The 16,336-nt window shown below is 39.1% G+C and overlaps 1 protein-coding gene across 2 annotated transcripts in view; it reads right to left on the reverse strand.

Annotated features, from left to right (window-relative positions):
• SLC44A5 (solute carrier family 44 member 5) overlaps window positions 1-16,336 on the reverse strand; it is a 353,266-nt gene that overhangs the window by 232,561 nt on the left and 104,369 nt on the right. The gene's annotated exons all lie outside the window — the stretch shown is intronic.

A 16,336-nucleotide genomic window follows, 5' to 3' on the forward strand; every position in this document is an offset into this window, starting at 1 on the left:
CTAAACTCATTCTAAGTTAACCTCATTTTCTTTCTTTTCTCTCCTCCTCTTTATCTGTTTGTTCTTTGTTGTCTAAGCAGATGGATAAGTCAGCTCAAGGCTATGGAAATAAATATACCTAGGGTTCAGCAAGTCAGTTTTGCGTTTCATATACCTTAATAGTTTCAGAAATATGAGCTGGGTGATAGCACAATTACATAAAATTATAACTGGCAAAGTTTAATCTCATAAAAAGAATAAATCTGTGATAACTCAAGGAGAGGTAAATAGTTTTGAAACATTTTTATCAATTATTCAAGTTAAGATATAACAATAATATTTAATCAAATATGTAAATGATTCAAAGCTGAAAGAGATAATAAATGTTTCTCATCTCAGTGAACGACATCACCATTCATCCAATTCAGTCCCCTCTCATCACCTGGAATAATTAAGCTAAATTGCTGAAACAAATCCATCCAAAAATACAGTGGCTCAACAAAGATAGGAAATGATCTTCATAATGCATGAAAATGCAAAAGTGAGTAGAGTAAAGCCAGTGGGGAGGCTCTGCTCCTCAAGGTCGTTCAAGAACCTAGGTTTCTTCTGCCGGCCCTTAAGTTGATGCTCAAGTCTCCATGGACGGAAACTGGATCATCAGCACCATGTCCATGTTCCAGCCCATGAATGGGGCTTAGCGTCCAGGGCAAGCAGCCTTGACTTTTAGGAAGGGACCTGGTTGTTGGTCCAAGTTTAGTCCATGGTCACATGTAACTGAAAGAGAGCCTGACAAAGACTCTAGCTGGGTTGTCATGTGTATGGCTCAAACTCAGAGTGGGATAGGTGGTACCATCTCTAGAAGGAATGAAGGGAAAATGGATACAGGGAACAATGAGTGGTTTCTGCTTGCACGCCCCAAAATGCAATCTATCACCAAATTAAGTCTGTTTGCCTCCTATATATTTCACAAAAACACCCATTTGCCCATTTATCTCCATCTTTACTGTCACAGCCCTTGTCTGAGATATCATCACATCTCACCTGTTTTACTGCAATAGCCTCTTAACTGGTCTCCCTGCATTCACACTAGCCTTTGCTCCCAAAGCAATTGTCTTCATTACAGTCAAAGGGATCATTTTAAAATGCAAATTTAATCATGTCATAACTATGATTAAAATCTTTCAATTGTTTCCCATTGCTCTTAGGAATCATTAACAAGAACTCTAAAGTCCCACATATTTGACCCTATTTTCCTCATATTTGATCTAAATTTCACTATATTTGGCTGATATTCTTCATAATTGTTTATTTTCACTTGAACATAGTATTTTCTTCCCTGATTTTTATTCTTTGGGGATTTAGGGGAGGGTTAGTTTGTTTTATTGTTTTTATGAGTTTCAGGGAGGAAAGTAGCATTCAAATGGCTTTACTCCACCACCTTTAAGTAGAAGTGTCTGTAGCTATGAGTAAATGTTACCATGTGGAAGATGTGTCTGTTTATTCTGTGGCTTCATACCCCAGGAGAATGCTTGTCCTAGTTTAAGAAGCACCTTACAGGCTATTAAAAGAGAATTTCTCCCCAACAAAGCAGAGAATATCACAAAATAAACTAATTATCTGTGGCTTCACCAATAGCTGTGGCTTCACACATTTTCTAATGAGAGAAACCACCTTTTAGAGCACACATGGGAGAAACAACATAGATCCTCAAGCCTATGAATAAGCACAGGTCTAAGATTATGGAACTGCGAATGCTGTCTGTTTGCCAAGGCTCTTGCCTCAAACTGCTTTTCTCCAAAAACTGTATAAACACCTGGTATCGTGACAGGCACATATTAGGTTCTCAAAATGTTAATTCTCTCTTCTCCTTTTCATGCAAGAAGGAAAAAAAATGTTTGTAAAGAAAGCTTTATTAAGTTCCTACCAAATGCTAGGCATGGTGAGAGATACCAGAGGTCCCAGTCTAGTGGGGGAGAAAGACAAGTAAACCCAAAAGGACAATCAGTACAAACAGTACTGTGATAGCAGAGGACGCTTTAAGAAAACAAAAGTAGACCTTCTAATCTGTCATAAAATGGGAAGGTCAAGAAAGAGGAATGGGGGCTTCCTAGAGCAGGAGATGCCCAAGTCATACTGTCAGACTTACAGAACAAATAGTTACAAACCGCACAGAGAAGCAGGAGGAAAAGTATTGCCAGGAACGGAACAGCAACATTCCTATAAACGGCCTAGAGACTAGACCACGGAATATTCAAAGAACTCTAAGTTCAGTGAGATGGAACAACAGAGTGGGAAGAAAACGGCACGAAATGAAGTTGGAGAAGAATCAGGGACCATATCCTTTGATTCAATTCAACAAACATTTATTGAGCACCTACCATGTACTGAGCACTGAGAATACAAAGACTAAGATGCAGTCCCTCTACTCTCAGTAAGTTTATAATCTGGTGACTGAAACCCAACACATAAACAGGGAATTTCAACATTATGTGATAAGTGCCCTTCTCTATGATTTCACTTAACTCACCCTAGGAGAGTTAAGAAAATACTCACCTTAACCAAGTCTTAAAAAATGGGAAAGAGATAACCAAAGGATGGTGCCATAGGAGTTAGAAAAAGTATTTCTAGAAGAAGAAAAATTAAGTGCAGGCTTGGGGTGATAAATGGCATGTTGTGTAGGATACCAAGCAAACATCAGTGTTTCTGGGGTACAAACCATGAAACAAATGTTTAGCCTTGAGACTGGAGGGAAGAGAAAGAGGAATTAATGCCCTGCTAAGAGCCTTAAGCTTTATGCTATAGGTGACACAGAACTACTGAAGAGTTTTGATCTGGGAGAAGCATACAATTATAGGCTGATCACTCTGATAATAGCATTGATAATGGATTTAAGGGAGTCCAGAGGCTTGGAGAACAATAAGAAAGCTACCACAGTAGTCCAATAAAGAGGTTCTGAGGGCTTGAACTAAGGTAGTTACATTATAGATGGATAGAGAGATGGAAATAAACTTAACAGATGGGGAGGTGAGATAAGAAGAGTTTATTGATTAGAAATATGCAAATATGAGGGAAAAGAAATCAAGGATGACAACTAGTTTTCCAAAAATTAAGGAAGGAAATGCCTATTACATGTTGAACTTGTTTAAATTATATTTACTTTTATTAGTCTGTAATCATAGTGAAGAAAGGGACTATGTTATTTACCATTGCATTTCCAGTGCCTAGGCCAATGCCTTCATAAAGTATGCACTCAAAAAATATATGTGGAATTAATGAGAAAAAGCAAAGGGCTGGTGGAAATGATGAGTTTGGTATTGAACATAATGAGCTTGAAGATATCTGTGAAATTTCCAAGTAGAAATTTCCGGTTGAAAATAATGTAGGTTTAGAGCTCAGGAAAGAGGTCCAAGAGAAGGACAGAAAATTAGATGCCATCTGAATAGGTGAAGCTGTGGGAATGGATGAGCTTAGAAAGTGAGAGGAGATATTGGCAAAGGATAGTCCCCTGGGGGTTTCACTTAAATAAAAGCTTCATTTTATTTGACCCAAGGATAAGGAAAGGTGAACAAATCATGCAAATCAAGATCCAAGAATTGTAAGGACCATCCACTCTGCACTCACTTTCTCAACCAGGAAATTCAGCAGTATTCAGAAGTTATGTGACTTGCCCAAGTGACATAGCAGCCAGCACCGAAGTAACATAGCCCAGGCGCTTTGATTATAAATGGAATACCCTTCCATTACTATTATTATTGTTGTTGTTATTGTTATTCCAGAATATCACCACACCATCGTTAGAACTTTCAATGCACAATGCAGGGGCAATAGTCATGGTCTTTAAGGTGTCTAGAACCTTTTAAATGTTCAACCAATATCACAGTAATTGTAACTTTAAAACATTCTTCTTATACACAAGCAGTGCCCAAGCATTGCTCTTAAATCCAAGCCATATAAGTACGAAATAATTCTTGGGAGAGTTGATTTTATAACTGGATTGTTCAGGTAGCAGGTGTTCTTGAGAGTAAGGGCAGCTGTATTAAAATTAGCAGCTCTATATGCATAGAACGTAAACTATACAAATCGGCCTCACCAAATATAAATTCTCTGAGCTCTTCTCTCCATTTGAATGAGCACTGCAGCAGCAGCTCTGAACATTTGCTCTTAAACTCTGGAATGCTAGCTACAAACAGGGTTTGTAACGTTATGATAATGAGAAGCTGTATTTTAAAAGAGATCATTATTAAAGTGCTCTGCCTTAATTTGGAGTTGCCTTCCTATTTCCGCCCCTTTATTTGGAATGAGTTGCAATTTCTAACCTACAACCAGTAACAGAAGCTCTATGCGATTAAGACAATAAATATATTCACAAAATGTAAACGCAGCCTTTGGGGCTTTAAACATCTGCTCTGAAAATAAAACTTTTACAAACACACACTGGTGGGCAAAATGAAACCTTTCTTCCAAGACTTTTTTTATGGAAATGAAAGGTCTGAAATACAAATAGTGGTCTCTTCCCAAACACAACGTGCAGATTTAAGCTAATTCACATGTGATATTGGTCAATTATCTGAGTCTTTATACAGTTGCAGGGCACTCTGAGAGTCCTTTGGACTGCTTTAGACAAAATTTTTCAATGGGGCTAAAACTCTGCATTCAAGATTTCAGTTATAACAAGGTCTAGATACTGAAATTGAAATATCCAAAATCTGTTAATTTTATTACTTTTTTATTTTTATTGCCAATGTTCTCACAATAGGAGCAAGCTCATGTCAACATTTAGTAAATCTTTGACCCATTTCACTTTCCTACCCTAGAAATGTAAGACAGGTGAAGAAACAGCTTGTATTCAACTCTCTCCTAGTTGGACAACTCATTCAGTATCAGCCAGGAATTTGAATGGTTTTTCCATCCCTACATACCTCATTATCTCCTTTAAAATCAGTCTGACATCCTTGGAAAATTACGTAAAATATGGGAAAAGTTTTACAGATATTTATCGTCATAACACCAATAATAGAGAAAAAAACTAGAAGCAGCCCAATGTCCAAGAATAAGGGAATGATTACATAAAGGCTGATATATTGATTAAATACAATATCACACACCATTTAGAAACATAGTTACACAGATTATATAGGTACATGAAAAATGCTGCTGGTATAACAAGTCTTCACATAAACCAAAAAAAGTCCATTCTCTGATGCTTTAATTGAATCCACAGAGAGTAGAGTACATCACTACTATATATCATGTTTGAAAACAGTTTTTAAATTGTTCCCTGATAGTATTCATCTCTGACAGTTTGCACCTGCACCCTTCTATCCATGAGACAATACTATTTAGGTAAGCTCCTTCACACATCTTATTTTACTGAATCCTTTAAAAATCCAAAAAGGTAAATAATATTATTATCTCACTAGGGTAGTTATTATTATTAATATTATTATGAGTGGTTTACCCCAAGACATTAGGTATACTTAATTGCCTTTTAAGGACCCCACTCCTACAAGTCAACCAGTCACCAAGTATTACTTGCTACACTGACTAAATACCTCCTTTTCTAGCAAAAGGAAATTCTAGATCAGCACTGTCCAACTGAAATATAATGCAAGGCACACATGTAAGCCATGTATGTAATTTTAAGTTTTTTAGTAACTGCATTAAAAAAGTAAAAAGAAATAGATGAAATTGATTTTAATAATCTTTAATTTAACCTGGTATGTCCCAAATATCATCAATTTCAAGTTGTAATCAATATTAAAATTACTAATGAAATATTTCTAAGTCTTTTTTTTACTAAGTCTTTGAAGTCTACCCTGTGTTTTACATTTATAGCTCATCTCAATTCAGATTCACCACATTGGAGGTGCTCAGTGGCCACACATGGCTAGGAGCTTCCGTCTTGGACAGCACAGCTGAAGACTGAGTGATTGATGACAGAATGTTGAAAATACTTGTGTAAGGTATATTGCAACATAATACGCATTATTCTGTAACACCGTGTGCCATTTAAGACAATAATACCATTTATGTAATTCAAAAGTAGATTTTATTACCATTCACAACTGAAAGCATAATGATATTTTTCCATTTTCTTTTTGTGATATTATTCTGAAACCAACATGTGTGTAACTTAGTGAAAAAACTAACAAATGTTATGGACTATAATGGAATAAAAATGTTATGCCATTGGGGTAAGATGTCCTGGTTATGAGACAAATGAAAAGTAGTCAGTGTATCCAGCCTATCACAATGAAACATCGCAGTTCAAAGGGAGGGAGCCTTCAAGGATGACTTGCATATTTCCTAAGCACCAAAAACTTTCTTTAGAGGCAGGTATTTATCTCCACCACATCATTTCACATCACGTTAAAGGGGTTCCCACAGTTTAGGTGTTTCTGCAAGAGCAACTAAGAAATGACCCTGGAAAGATAAGGGCTTTTGATAATAACCAAGCTTTCAAATCAATCCTCAGGACAAGACTTCTAAAGAAAACTGAATGAGGCCCATGAGTGAAACAAAATCTTTGTTTTTCAAAAATCCGAGGGCTATACTTTACAACAACATTTTTTTTTTAATACCCAAAGATGGAAGAGAACGGGCACACAAGAGAAAGCAAATGTTGTAGAGTTTTGCCCCCTTATAAATGTTCCTCACCCAATACCGCAGCTAAAATTAGGCCTCCAAGTTTGAGGTAATCCTTCTGCAGAAGCTAGTTCATGTTGTTTAAGAACTCTTCTGAAACATGAAATACAATTTATAGCCTACTGCGAACAACTACGGCCAAGTAAGTCAGCATCTAAATTATTATATACTGTGATGACTGCCAAAATAGGGGAGGTGTGGTGGAAACACATAGGTGGGGCCGTCACCCAGACATGTTGGGGAGGGTGTGTGATTGGGATCAGCTTCCTGGAAAAAGTAAAGCCCAAACTAAACCTATTCCATGGGTAGGTATTAGCCCGGTGAAAGGAGTTCGAAGCAGAGGAAACAGAATGCTCCAAGGCCAGAGGTGGGAGAAACATGGCATGTCAAAGAACCGAGAGAAGAGAGGAGCTTCAAGATGGCAAGAGTAAGACGCAGAGATCACCTTCCTCCCCACAAATACATCAGAAATACATCTACATGTGGAACAACTCCTACAGAACACCTACTGAACGCTGGCAAAAGACCTCACACCTCCCAAAAGGCAAGAAATTCCCACGTACCTGGGTAGGGCAAAAGAAAAAAGAAAAAACAGAGACAAAAGAATAGGGACGGGACCTGCACCAGTGGGAGGGAGCTGTGAAGGAGGAAAGGTTTCCACACACTAGGAAGCCACTTCAAGGGCAGAGACTGCGGATGGCGGAGGGGGGAGCTTCGGAGCCACGGAGGAGAGCGCAGCAATGGGGGTGCGGAGGGCAAAGTGGAGAGATTCCTGCACAGAGGATCGGTGCCGACCAGCACTCACCAGCCCGAGAGGCTTGTCTGCTCACCCGCCGGGGCAGGCGGGTCTGGGAGCTGAGGCTCGGGCTTCGGTCGGATCCCAGGGAGAGGACTGGGGTTGGCGGCGTGAACACAGCCTGAAGGTGTTAGTGCACCACAGCTAGCCGGGAGGGAGTCCGGGAAAAAGTCTGGAGCTGCTGAAGAGGCAAGAGACTTTTTCTTGCCTCTTTGTTTCCTGGTGTGCGAGGAGAGGGGATTCAGAGCGCCGCCTAAATGAGCTCCAGAGGCGGGCGCGAGCCGCGGCGATCAGCGCGGACCCCAAAGATGAGCATGAGACGCTAAGGCTGCTGCTGCCGCCACCAAGGAGCCTGTGTGCAAGCACAGGTCACTATCCACACCTCCCCTCTGGGAGCCTGTGTAGCCCGCCACTGCCAGGGTCGTGTGATCCAGGGGCAACTTCCCTGGGAGAACACACGGCGCGCCTCAGGCTGGTGCAACGTCATGACGCCCTCTGCCACCGCAGGCTCACCCTGCATCCATACCCCTCCCTCCCCCCGGCCTGAGTGAGCCAGAGCCCCCGAATCTGCTGCTCCTTTAACCCCGTCCTGTCTGAGCGAAGAACGGGCCAAGTCCAAAGCTGAACCCCAGGAGCTGTGAGAACAAAGAAGAGAAAGGGAAATTTCTCCCAGCAGCCTCAGAAGCAGCGGATTAAATCTCCACAATCAACTTGATGTACCTGCATCTGTGGAATACCTGAATAGACAACGAATCATCCCAAATTGAGGAGGTGGACTTTGGGAGCAACAATATACATATTTTTTCCCTTTTTCTCTTTTTGTGAGTATGTGTATGCTTCTGTGTGTGATTTTCTCTTTATAGCTTTGCTTTTACCATTTGTCCTAGGGTTCTGTCAGTCCTTTTTTTTTTTTTATTACTTAAAAAATTTTTTTCTTAATAATTATTTTTTATTTTAATAACTTTATTTATATTATTTTACTTTACTTTATTTTATTTTATCTTCTTTCTTTCTTTCTGTTTTTTCTCCCTTTTATTCTGAGCCATGTGGAGGACAGGCTCTTGGTGCTCCAGCCAGGCATCAGGGCTGTGCGTCTGAGGTGGGAGAGCCAAGTTCAGGACACTGGTTAACAAGAGACCTCCCAGCTCCTCGTAATAACAAATGGCGAAAATCTCCCAGACATCTCCATCTCAATGCCAAGACCCAGCTCCACTCAAAGACCAGGAAGCTACAGTGCTGGGCACCCTATGCCAAACAACTAACAAGACAGGTACACAACCCCATCCATTAGCAGAGAGGCTGCCTAAAATCATAATAAGGCCACAGACACCCCAAAATACACCACCAGACGTGGACCTGCCCACCAGAAAGACAAGATCCAGCCTCATCCACCAGAACACAGGCACTAGTCCCCTCCACCAGGAAGCCTACACAACCCACTGAACCAACCTTAGCCACTGGGGACAGACACCAAAAACAACGGGAACTACGAACCTGAAGCCTGCGAAAAGGAGACCCCAAACACAGTAAGTTAAGCAAAATGAGAAGACAGAGAAACACACAGCAGATGAAGGAACAAGGCAAAAACTCAGCAGACCTAACAAATGAAGAGGAAATAGGCAGTCTACCTGAAAAAGAATTCAGAATAATGATAGTAAAGATGATCCAAAATCTTGGAAATAGAATGGAGAAAATACAAGAAACGTTTAACAAGGAACTGAAAGAACTAAAGAGCAAACAGTGATGAACAACACAATTAATGAAATTAAAAATACTCTAGACAGGATCAATAGCAGAATAACTGAGGCAGAAGAACGGATAAGTGACCTGGAAGATAAAATAGTGGAAATAACTACTGCAGAGCAGAATAAAGAAAAAAGAATGAAAAGAATTCAGGACAGTCTCAGAGACCTCTGGGACAATATTAAAGGCACCAACATTCGAATTATAGGGGTCTCAGAAGAAGAAGAGAAAAAGAAAGGGATTGAGAAAATATTTGAAGAGATTATAGCTGAAAACTTCCCTAATATGGGAAAGGAAATAGTTAAGTCCAGGAAGCACATAGAATCCCATACAGGATAAATCCAAGGAGAAACACGCCAAGACACATATTAATCAAACTATCAAAAATTAAATACAAGCAACAAATATTAAAAGCCACAAGGGAAAACAATAAATAACACATAAGGGAATCCCCATAAGGTTAACAGCTGATCTTTCAGCAGAAACTCTGCAAGCCAGAAGGGAGTGGCAGGACATATTTAAAGTGATGAAGGAGAAAAACCTACAACCAAGATTACTCTACCCAGCAAGGATCTCATTCAGATTTGATGGAGAAATTAAGACCTTTACAGACAAGCAAAAGCTAAGAGAATTCAGCACCACCAAACCAGCTTTACAACAAATGCTAAAGGAACTTCTCTAGGCAGGAAACACAACAGAAGGAAAAGACCTACAATAATAAACCCAAAACAATTAAGAAAATGGTAATATGAACATACATATTGATAATTATCCTAAATGTAAATAGATTAAATGCTCCAACCAAAAGACATAGATTGGCTGAATGGATACAAAAACAAGACCGGCATATACGCTGTCTACAAGAGACCCACTTCAGACCTAGGGACACATACAGACTGAAAGTGAGGGGATGGAAAAAGATATTCCATGCAAATGGAAATTAAAAGAAAGCTGGAGTAGCAATTCTCGTATCAGAAAAAATAGACTTTAAAACAAAGACTATTACAAGAGACAAAGAAGGACACCACATAATGATCAAGGGATCGATCCACGAAGAAGATATAACAATTGTAAATATTTATGCACCCAACATAGGAGCACCTCAATACATAAGGCAAATACTAACAGCCATAAAAGGGGAAATTGACAGTAACACAATAGTAGTAGGTGACTTTAACACCCCACTTTCACCAATGGACAGATCATCCAAAATGAAAATAAATAAGGAAACACAAGCTTTAAAAGATACATTAGGGCTTCCCTGGTGGCGCAGTGGTTGGGAATCTGCCTGCTAATGCAGGGGACACGGGTTCGCGCCCTGGTCTGGGAAGATCCCACATGCCGCGGAGCAACTGGGCCCGTGAGCCACAACTACTGAGCCTGCGCGTCTGGAGCCTGTGCTCCGCAACAAGAGAGGCCGCGATAGTGAGAGGCCCGCGCACCGCGATGAAGAGTAGCCCCCGCTTGCCGCAACTAGAGAAAGCCCTCGCACAGAAACGAAGACCCAACATAGTAATCAATCAATCAATAAATAAATCTTTAAAAAAAAAAAAAAAAAAAAAAGATACATTAAACAAGATGGACTTAATTGATATTTATAGGACATTCCATCCCAAAACAACAGAATACACATTTATCTCAAGTGCTCATGGAACATTCTCCAGGAGAGATCATATCTTGGGTCACAAATCAAGCCTTGGTAAATTTAAGAAAACTAAAATCATATCAAGTATCTTTTCTGACCACAATGCTATGAGACTAGATATCAATTACAGGAAAAAATCTGTAAGAAATACGAACACATGGAGGCTAAACAACGCACTACTTAATAACCAAGAGATCACTGAAGAAATCAAAGAGGAAATCAAAAAATACCTGGAAACAAATGACAGTAAAAACACAACCCAAAACCTATGGGATGCAGCAAAAGCAGTTCTAAGAGGGAGGTTTACAGCAATACAATCCTACCTTAAGAAACAAGAAACATCTCAAATAAACAACCTAACCTTACACCTAAAGCAATTAGAGAGAGAAGAACAAGAAAACCCCAAAGTTAGCAGAAGGAAAGAAATCATAACGATCAGATCAGAAATAAATGAAAAAGAAATGAAGGAAACGATAGCAAAGATCAATAAAACTAAAAGCTGGTTCTTTGAGAAGATAAACAAAATTGATAAACCATTAGCCAGACTTATCAAGAAAAAAAGGGAGAAGACTCAAATCAATAGAATTAGAAATGAAAAAGGAGAAGTAACAACTGACACTGCAGAAATACAAAGGATCATGAGAAATTACTACAAGCAACTATATGCCAATAAAATGGACAACTTGGAAGAAATGGACAAATTCTTAGAAATGGCCATCATCAAAAAATCTACAAACAATTAATGCTGGGAGGGTGTGGAGAAAAGGGAACCCTCCTGCACTGTTGGTGGAAATGTAAATTGATACAGCCACTATGGAGAACAGTATGGACGTTCCTTAAAAAACTAAAAATACAACTACCATACGATCCAGCAATCCCACTACTGGGCATATACCCTGAGAAAACCATAATTCAAAAAGAGTCATGTACCAAAATATTTATTGCACCTCTATTTACAATAGCCAGGACATGGAAGCAACCTAAGTGTCTATCAACAGATGAATGGATAAAGTAGATGTGGCACATATATACAATGGACTATTATTCAGCCATGAAAAGGAATGAAACTGAGTTATCTGTAGTGAGGTGGATGGACGTAGAGACTGTCATAGAGAGTGAAGTAAGTCAGAAAGAGAAAAACAAATACTGTATGCTAACACATATATACAGAATCTAAAAAAAAACAAAGAAAAAGGTCATGAAGAACCTAGGGGTAAGATGGGAATAAAGATGCAGACCTACTAGAGAATGGACTTGAGGACACGGGGAGGGGAAAGGGTAAGCTGGGACAAAGTGAGAGAGTGTCATGGACATATATACACTACCAAACGTAAAATAGATAGCTAGTGGGAAGCAGCCGCATAGCACAGGGAGATCAGCTCGGTGCTTTGTGACCACCTAGAGTAGTGGGATAGGGATGGTGGGAGGGAGGGAGATGCAAGAGGCAAGAGGTATGGGGACATGTATATGTATAACTGATTCACTTTGTTATAAAGCAGAAACTAACACACCACTGTAAAGCAATTATACTCCAATAAAGATGTTTAAAAAAAAAAAAGAACCGAGAGAAATAAGGAAGCCAGGTGGAGACATGAGGTTGGAGGGTGAGTAAGGGATGTAATCCTGCGGCCTGTTGTAAGCTAAGGAGTGTGAACTTGATCTTCACAGAGATGGAGAGCTTCTGAGTGACCGCTTTTGCTTTGACCTCCCACCTTTCGGGGCTTTGTAGCTCTCTAATTCCTTGAAAACCCTAGAGCTAAAGCATTCTACAAGGGTTTCAGGGGAAAAGCACCAAAAACTAATTAAGCACCATAACTTCAAATACAATGGGAAGAGGGAACAAAAAAAGGCTCAAATTCATTCACTGAACCTGGAAAGCTAGTATTTTCTCAGTGATTCCTAGATCTATTTTTTTCCTTTTTTAATGGCCTGGCTGGGGTTTCTTTGGAGTTTCATAAAATTAATGGCTTGTAACATCTCATTACAGGGCAAGTCTAGGGCACCTTTCTCATCATTGCTTGAATCCCTGCCTTAAAGGGGATCCCCAGGATAGAAATCTTTCTGAGATATGGAATGTTGTTCTATTTGAGGCCTTCCTTTCAACAAGCGAATATTGTTTCAGACCCCTCTCTCCAGCTACTACATGCACACATACACACACGTGCGCACACACCATGAATAAAGGGCAAAAGGAAGGGCTGGAGGAATGGCATAGGCAGCTCTCAGAATCATTCTCACCAAATCCTTTGTCTCCCATTGACGGCCAGGAGAGCATAATCCCTCAATCAGTCATCCTCTTGAGAGGCTGCAGACATAGCTAATGCCTCTCTTTCAGATACTGGTCTTCTGTTTGTTTGTTCGGTTGGTTTGGTTTGATTTCTTTTCTAATTTGTTCCAGTACCCTCTATGCCTTATTAATTTTCTTCTGCTTACTGTCTTAGACTGGCAGCCTCTGCTCAGCTCAGTCTCTAAACCCTTCGAGTCATTGCTTAAGTCCATTTACTCTTATTCTATCCTCAGGAAAGATCCAAAAAAGCTAGTTAACACCCTCTGTCCATAAATTCTGCACAGTCCTAAGAACCATAGGCAAGGAGTCACTAAGCTTTTCTTCCCTGTTTTGTATTTGTAATGCCATTTCCTAATCATTCTTAGTTTCCAGCCCTGAATCTCTTTTGTGGCGTGTCCTGGAAAGTCCACTCAGGTTCTTCACATATCCACAAAGCAGGATTGGGAGAGATTAGACACCATACTCTAGTAGGGCTCTGGCTCTTTGGAATAATGGGCAGAACAACTATCCCTGAGTTTAAAAAAATAGTGAAACAACATGATGCCAAAGGGAACTGAATACTGAGGCTCGCTGGGCATTTATTCTTCCTGCTCCTATGCCTCTGGGAACAGAGCTCTCAAACAAGACAAAGGAGCAGAACTAGAATAAAAAGTCTTCATGGCAAAATTAAGGTATCTTTAGGGTGAGCCATGCAGGGAGAAGCGTGCAGAGCAACCTATCTGTAGCACATTTCTGACCCAGTCATGTGTATCAACTTCATTCGTTCTTCTGAGAAGAAAGCCAAGGCATTTTTAAATGCAGAGTTGTTTAGACTTGGCACTCATTCTGCAGAGTTAATAACATTTTTGAGGGTTCATTAATCTCCACAAGTCTGAAAAAAATATACATTTTCGTGTTCTTGCTCTCCAGCTACCGTCTTTACAGTATATTTTTACATAAATAATTGGTCATGGCTCAAATTAAAATATCTCTGACAATTATCAAGCAGGCTAAGGGTTTTTGAGCCTGTGCTGGGATGAGAGATATCAGCACCCCAGGGTGCCCCCAGACCATGTGTTATCTTACGATAACATTCAACTCACTTCTTTCTAGGCTCATGAAGTATAAGTTTTTCATCTGTCGAAAGGACTGTGTTCTGTTTAGATAATATTCCCTTGCTGAAAGGTTAGTCTCAGTAGAATTTTTCCCATTGAAGTATAAATGTGGTATGTATGAGGACTAGGTTTCGTGTCCCTGGCAACCTGGGTGTCCTCAAAAGCACTGCAATCCTGTCCTCATATCACAAGTCCTGTAATGCTTCACAGACCACTGTGTCCTCTATATTCAAATCCTTCTCTCATAGACTAACAAGTGGCAAGCCTTATAATCTTTCTTTGTGGCATGCACTAAAGACCTCTGGTGTGATGAATTGTCATCTCCCTCAACCTCAAAGGTAACTGGCTATAAAATTGTTTTATGTTCCTAGTATTCCTAGTCCTCGAGTAAAAATACTAGCTGTAATTCAATGTTGGCAATGTGGTGTTATTCATAAAGCATTCAAACTGTACCTTCCAGTTTTAGAATGCCACCAGATCTTCCTGACTGAATTACAGTCTAGTGAATTCTGCTGGGTGTCCTTTTTTCTGCATGAAAATTACTCACAAGCATTTCCCAACATCTCCAGGGCCTACAGGGAAGTCCCAAAGGGGAGCAACACTTTGCATAATCCTTCAAAAACTTCTTCAGGGACGTTCAAAAGCCACGAAGTAGATACAACTGTTTAATGCTGGTTAAAAATTAATAGACAAGGTCCTACTGTATAGCACAGGGAACCATATTCAATATCCTGTGATAAACCACAATGGAAAAGAATATTTTAAAAAAGAATGAGTATATATATATATATATATATATACACACACACACACGCATATACGTATACATATATCTATAACTAAATCACTTTACTGTACAGCAGAATTTAACACAACATTGTAAATCAACTGTACTTCAATAAAAAATTAAATTTTTTAAAAAAGAATTCCAAAAACAATTAAAACAAACAGCTCATAAAATAAAAATGTATTGGTAGTTTTCCAAAGAGTAAAAGATAATATCTAAAGATACAATTCAGTTTCACTGGCTGACTTCCAAAGCAAAATTCCTAAATGGATGACATGGATTTAGACTGTGTCAGACAGTTTTGGGTAAGGTAGAAAGAAGAATGGGGTTTTGCTTATTTATTGAGTGGGGAGGGCTTGTTTTGTGCTGTTCTTTGCTAAAAAGACTTACCTATATGCCTCAATTAGAATCCATTCACTCAGAGATGTTTCATTATCCTCTCTGCCTTGGTTTAGAAACATCTCTATGTTTACTTTCAAAAGACAATAACTTTACAGATGACTTTCGCCATTGTATTCAGCCTCTTTGATTCTAGCACATAATCAACATCTTATTTTATAAGCTCTTTCTCTTGGTCCTAGACTTATTTTTTTCTTATGTGCTTCCCATAGTTTTATAAATTACCTTCCTTTTTAATAAGAAGATCTGTTCCTCTGGAAGGCAGTAGGCTTTTTAGACTTTGTCCAATGGCAGTATGTCTAGCCCAGCTGTCAGCGGAATATTTTGTACTAAGTAATGTAACCAGTCTTTTAAATACAAGCTCTATGGTTCTGCAATGTGATTCTGTCACAGAAAATCAGAGAGGTCAAATATTTTCATCCTGATTCACTATATACATGACATATAGACATGACTTTGTTTTAACGCCTGTATCTTATACTCTAAGTCTTTCCTTGGGCTTGCTTTGTTTCTTCAAAACTATATGCTAATAAAAACATGAACAGATTTGCTGCTTCACTGAATATTTAACACTCCTTCATTAAATCAGTTCACTGTCAATAGCAGATTTTATTCTAAAATCCAGAGGGAGGAAAATGGCAACAATCTGATGACTAGAAAAGGCAAAGCCACTAACAACATTTTTTAAATTTCATTATCATATATTCTCCATTTTCCACCATTTCCTAGGCACTTATTGTCGATAGTAAATTTGTCCAACCTAGGCCTACTAGATTCATTTTGTGCTTTATTATTAAATGATTCATTTAACACTGCTAAATTAAATGTGCCCCAGGATAATTATCTTTATGTATATTTACATTCACTTATAAGAACACATTATTTTCAATCTTATAATTCTAATCTTTGCAAATAGATGCCTAAATACTAACAGTCTTAACACTTCCTGGATTGATAATTA

The sequence above is a fragment of the Balaenoptera musculus genome, chromosome 1 (genome assembly GCF_009873245.2).
Source record: "Balaenoptera musculus isolate JJ_BM4_2016_0621 chromosome 1, mBalMus1.pri.v3, whole genome shotgun sequence".
NCBI lineage: Eukaryota > Metazoa > Chordata > Mammalia > Artiodactyla > Balaenopteridae > Balaenoptera > Balaenoptera musculus.